A 6,141-nucleotide genomic window follows, 5' to 3' on the forward strand; every position below is an offset into this window, starting at 1 on the left:
ATTTGGAACAACTGTGACTTAAATGGCAGCTCAAACTCTGTAGTTGAGTGGTAAACATTTCAATTCTAAGTAATATTAAATCCCGACTCTATGCTTAGCACCCACCAGGTGTTGGAAGATTCTAAAGTGTAAGAAGCAGTTCTAGCTTTTTTTTTTCCAAGAGAAAAGTAAATAAGTAAATAAATAAATAAAGGCAGACTGTGCAAGATGGCCTGTTATTAAGTTCTGCATTGTGTCATGCCAAGGTTGTACTCCTGTTTTAAGTACTGAAGGAAAAAAATAAATGGCATTAAAACTTGGCTAAGAAAAAATGCTAAATCCTACTTCTCTCGGAGGCAGTATGGAACCCTGGTGGGTGGGGAAGGCATTAAAGCCAGACAGAACAAATTCAGATCATCAGCAGGAAGAAGATCTTGGCCAATGAGTTGCATAGATTCTTTACTTAATAGTTTTGTGATCTTTAAACCTATTGGAATTTACACTTCGAAATGTGGATCAAAACATTCTGCAATTTACTCGTAAATCTCTCTGAAGTTAGGTATAGAGAGGAAATAGCTTTGCTTTTTTCCCCCCCAAACAATGTTTTGAATCTTGTTTGTAGAGAAATATACCTCTCATTTGAGAATGGAGAACCTGATTATTGGTCCCTAGGTTGAATAGTAAGGAGACGAGGAGCGATGCCCTGTATTAAACCATCCTGAGACCCAGAGGCTGGAGACGGCTCAGAGATGGAGCACCTTCCTTGTCACTCTGCGAGTGTTACCCCTGATTGGGAGGACCAGCCTTGGAACAACTAGTTGCGTGTGAGCACCACTGCTGAAGTATACGACACCATCACCACCAATAATGAAGAGGGACCAAGTCGCAAATCTCTGCTGCCGCATGCAGAAGACAATCTTTCTGGAAGATAAGGCTCAACTGAACAGCTTACTGATCGAGACTGCCGGCTTGCTTAGCAAGATCTGCTTCCAGCCCCTTGTCTTGCTCTGGCAGAATCCACAGCAGTTAGGTTAGAAACTTCCCATTTCTCTCAGAGACCCCTGATGCTACCTTGCAATATCCCTTCAAAAACACAAGCCCAGGTCCTAATACTCTTTCCCACTTCCCCCACAACAACGTAGCACTGATACTTTGTCTTGGTGATGTTTTTCTTGATCATAGTGATCCAGGACTGGACTGGAGCGATAGCACAGCAGGTAGGGCGTTTGCCTTGTATGCGGTCGACCCGGGTTTCGATTCCTCCATCCCTGTCGGAGAGCCCGGCAAGCTACCGAGAGTATCCCACCCTCATGACAGAGACTGGCAAGCTTCCCGTGGCGTATTTGATATGCCAAAAACAGGAACAACAACTCTCACAATGGAGATGTTACTGGTGCCCGCTCGAGCAAATTGATGAGCAATGGGATGACAGTGGTGCTAGAGTGCTACAGTGATCCAATAAGCTTAGCCTGACTAGGGGTTTTTTCTTGTGGTTTGTGTGTGTGTGTGTGTGTGTGTGTGTGTGTGTGTGTGTGTGTGTGGTAAGGCATTACTGGATTAGTAATTGACATATCCGTTGGCAATGTCTTCAGTAGATTTCATGATATCTTGGCCACTCTAAAATGAAAATGACTGCCTATCTCATCTGGCTAACAAAGTTTAATTCTCATCCTCCTCTAAGCACTTGTTCAGCCTTACTCCCCACCCGCCACCCGCCGCCAAGATTTGTGAGTCAAGGGATTGAGGTGTGGAGCCAGCATGGCTTTCTCTTTAAATGGAGATGGGAAAGGAGGGAGAAGGTAACAGTAGTGAAGAGTGACCCTACATCACTTTGAGGACCTAACCATCTCTGGTAGAAGAATCTACTTGGGTAGCTATCATTATCAGTGAGGAGAGGTTCTTTCCCATTTTGCCACTCTGGCTAGTTACATATGTTCTCAGGTCTACAAATATAGTGGCCTCTATGTAGACGGGGCACATGGAATTCTCTGGGCACAGACGGCATAACTCCAACCACTCCAGTACGGTTGTCCCAATCAAAAAGAATCATCTTCTCCATCATTAATTGTTTCCTAAAAACCTTTCTTGGTATCATATTGCACTGTTCTGTCCTCTTATAAACACTGTATTCCTTCATATTACTTCCTCAAAACTGAAGGGGAAAAATAAGAATATAATATAATCATAAAAATAAACATCTTTTAAAAATATGTGGCCCATGGACAATATTTAGCAATTTTTCTTCCCTCCTATCTGTAATGTATTGTTTTGATGCAATTTATATCTTTATAATTAAAGATGAAACATACCAATATTATATGAACTTATCATTTTTAAGGATATTAAGATTAACAGACATCTCTTACTTTTTGTGTGTGTGCATGTTATGACGTTTATTAAAGTATGTGTATCTCTATGTCTGCATATATAAAAAACACACAAGTAAGAGTTGTATGGGTTCAAATTTCCTATTAACACACTTTTTTATACCAGCAATCATAAGAAAGAAAAATCAGAATGTTATTAGAACTCTACCCACAATATTGTGCCCCACTAACAATTTGAAAGGAGCTCCTAGACCCCTCATAGTTTCAATGCACGTGTGAGTTAGTTTCGCTGAGAAATTTAAATCCAGATCTCAGTCTCTAGAACCTACAATCTAAAATCACCCAGATATTAATTTTGTCAAGTAAAAGCCTTTTGCAAACTATGGTTTACTTCTGAGAGACTCCAGAGCACGGCCAGAAACAGCATGAATGTGGGCTTTGAAGTGAACAAAAAATAATCAATATTAAGCTTTTTGTGCCTTGGTGTTTGTTTGAGAGACTGAGGTTTTAAGTTATCCACCCTTATAAAATTTGTAAATCATAAATATGGTAAAATTTGCCATGTAGAATAGAGACATTTTCTATTTATCTATCTATCTATCTATCTATCTATCTATCTATCTATCTATCTATCTATCTTTTGGGGTCACACCTGGCAATGCACCGGGGTTACTTATGGCTTTGCACTCAGGAATCACTCCTAGTAGTGCTTGGGGGACCATATGGGCTGCTGGGAATCGAACCCGGGTCAGCCACATGCAAGGCAAACACCCTACCCGCTCTACTATCACTCCACCCTGACATTTTCACTTTAGAACCAAAAAGCAACTTACTTCAATTTCTTCACACAAAAGCATGTTTACTATTAATATCATTTTACTTAAAAATTCTAGTCCCAATAAGACTATTTTAAGGACAAAGACACACTCTGATTAGACTTGTTATTATTATTGTTATTTTTAAACAGATCATCTTTAATTCGGTGTCTTAACAGTAGATTCTTCATTGTTGATGTGGTTAAGCTCTGCTCAAGGTGTGAAATTAATATGTGCCTATACAAAAAAGGGATAGTTTTCCTTACAGCATTTTCCATGACAGTCCTGGAAGACTATTGCTATTTGGGGCCATTCCAAAAGAGCAGAGTGAGAAATATTTATAGCATATGAGTGTAATAAAAAAATGTAATCATGAACAAACAATACATTAAACTGGTAGGACATTGTTTACATTAGATCACAGGAATGAATATCAAAAAATACAGGCAATGTTTTTGAAAAAACAACCAGCAGTGAAAAATTTATTTATAATACAAACCAGACACTCCAAAATAATTTGTGGTTTACTTAATTCTTACCGTTCATCCTATATTCTTTTGAGTAAGCTGAAGGAAGGCACCCGAGTAACTACCTCAGCTGTTTTTGATTTTGATTCTGAATTTTCAGTGAGATGAAAACTCTAGTCTATATAACAAAAAGAGATGGCATGTCAGCTTTAGAAATTTAGATGCTCTTACCCCAAAGCGCAGATAACATATGAAAAAGCAATGTATTACAATAGGTTACTATATTTTCAAATTGTCTCATTATTTCTGGAAAAACAATAATTGCTTATAAATTCTGAATAAAGGACGATCACATTGCATCTTATGTGTTCTGCAATGTGCACTCAGAGAAAATCATTACAGTACCCAAACCAGCTGCATGTAATAGAAAGCAAATGATTTACAATGTTACTATGTGAAACTACTTTATTTCATATTATCATAAAAAGAGCAGAACTGAGTATTTGCATGACAAACAGAGGAATCCTGGAAATTCGAAATGCAACTCCGTTGTTTTTAAATAGGTATTAATTCTGGAAGGTGATTTGTAAAGCCTTCTACTCTAGAGACTATTAGCAATTATAATTTGCAGTCACTGTTAGTCCAACAATGGAAAGGGAAAAGAAATCTACGCACAGTAATAGAAAATAGAAGTACTTGGGAATAATTTGTGCTTCTATCATATAACATCTACATTATAAGAGTTTATTTTTAGTGATTCTGAACACTTATTTCACTTAAGCTCAGCAGCATGCATTTTTGTTCCTACCAAAAGTCTTCAATGTTTGTGTTTTAGGATGTTTTATATGTCAATTTTCTTCTAGACCTGCCTCCCAGGTGATTGGCACTCCCCATATCCCTAATTAAGGGGAAAATCTATACAAAGACCCGGATCCCAGCTCTCTCTCTCTCCTCCCAGATCACAGCCCCAGGTAAAGGAGCTGAACCGAAACTCCTAGGAGAGAGCCTGACTCAAGAAAATTTAAACTGTACCAGTAAGACTCCCTCACTCATGCAAGCTAAGTCCTGCTAAGGAAAGAGTGCATTGCCAGGCCTGAGAAGACAGAGTCCAGAGGAAGACTAAGAAGATAAATGACTCAAGAAGAAGTCAATGGAGCTGACACAGAGGCAAATCAATGGTGGAGACACAATACACAAATCTCTGCAGCTAAGAATCCCCAACCCCAAACACCAACTCTGGTCTCCAGGGCAGCGAAGTAAGGACTGGCTCCATCATAAATACCCGTGAAATTCCAGATTATTTACATATATCAATAAAATAAAACCATCTCAAGAAAATTAACTGTTAAGAGTCTCAGTTTTCTGCAGCCAGAAAAAAAAATCCATAGATTGCATATATGTAATTAACATATATTAATTAAGAATGCATATAATTAGTGTATAATATTACATATAATTTAAAATGCTTTATATTTGTGACATAGCATAGGGTAATATTTATAGATATCAAATATAAACCAAATATATGGCAATCACATATACATTATGTATTACATTTATAACATTTTAAGCTCTTTATATAGACCACTAAAGTAGAGATTTATAACATTTTAAGCTCTTAATATAGACCACTAAACTAGAGAAAGTCTCAAGTCCTAAAGTATTGTACTTTGTACCAAGAGTCCAAACTCCAAGTCTTTTTTTTTGTTTTGTTTTTTGTTTTTTGTTTTTTTTTTTGCTTTTTGGGTCACACCCAGCGATGCACAGGGGTTACTCCTGGCTCTGCACTCAGGAATCACCCCTGGCGGTGCTCAGGGGACCATATGGGATGCTGGGAATCGAACCCGGGTCGGCCGCGTGCAAGGCAAATGCCCTACCCGCTGTGCTATTGCTCCAGCCCCCAAACTCCAAGTCTTTATTAAACTTCTCATAGTGGTATTTTGAATTTAGTTCTCTTAGTGATAATGATTTTTGGAGAAGGTGAACACTATATAAAATGATGTGTGTGGGATGTGTGTGTGTGTGTGTAATATACATATCTCGTTTTCTTGGTGCTGGCCTTCAAGCACCAAGTGTGTGAACCCAGGGGCTCACACATTCAAGGCAGGAATTCTACCATCGAGATCCATCCCTGATCCTTAAATACACTTTAAATATATATGAAGAAATACACTAACTAAATACCTTGGTGCTTGAATTATGCTCTCATTGCTCATCACATGTCACAAAGACAAACCCTATAACACGGTGAATCTTTGGGTCCTTCTAAGACGTCTTTGCTTTATAAACCTAAGCATCAATTTCACCTAATGGATAAGAAATACAAGAGATTAACCCTATCAATTTCTGTTAATTGGCCACAGAAGATGAGGACTGTAAATTAACCCTGGCAGGACATTAGGTGTGAAATGGTGAAGGCAAAAACAGGATTGGTATACGTTGAGAAAACAGAGAAAGCTTGAGAGTGGAAAAATCTTTCAAGACACTTTTTTCCAAAAAGAAACAGAGAGGTAGGATGGTCTCGGTGGAGGATGTAGGGCCAAATGAGTGGCA

This window comes from Sorex araneus, chromosome 11 (assembly GCF_027595985.1).
Source record: "Sorex araneus isolate mSorAra2 chromosome 11, mSorAra2.pri, whole genome shotgun sequence".
NCBI lineage: Eukaryota > Metazoa > Chordata > Mammalia > Eulipotyphla > Soricidae > Sorex > Sorex araneus.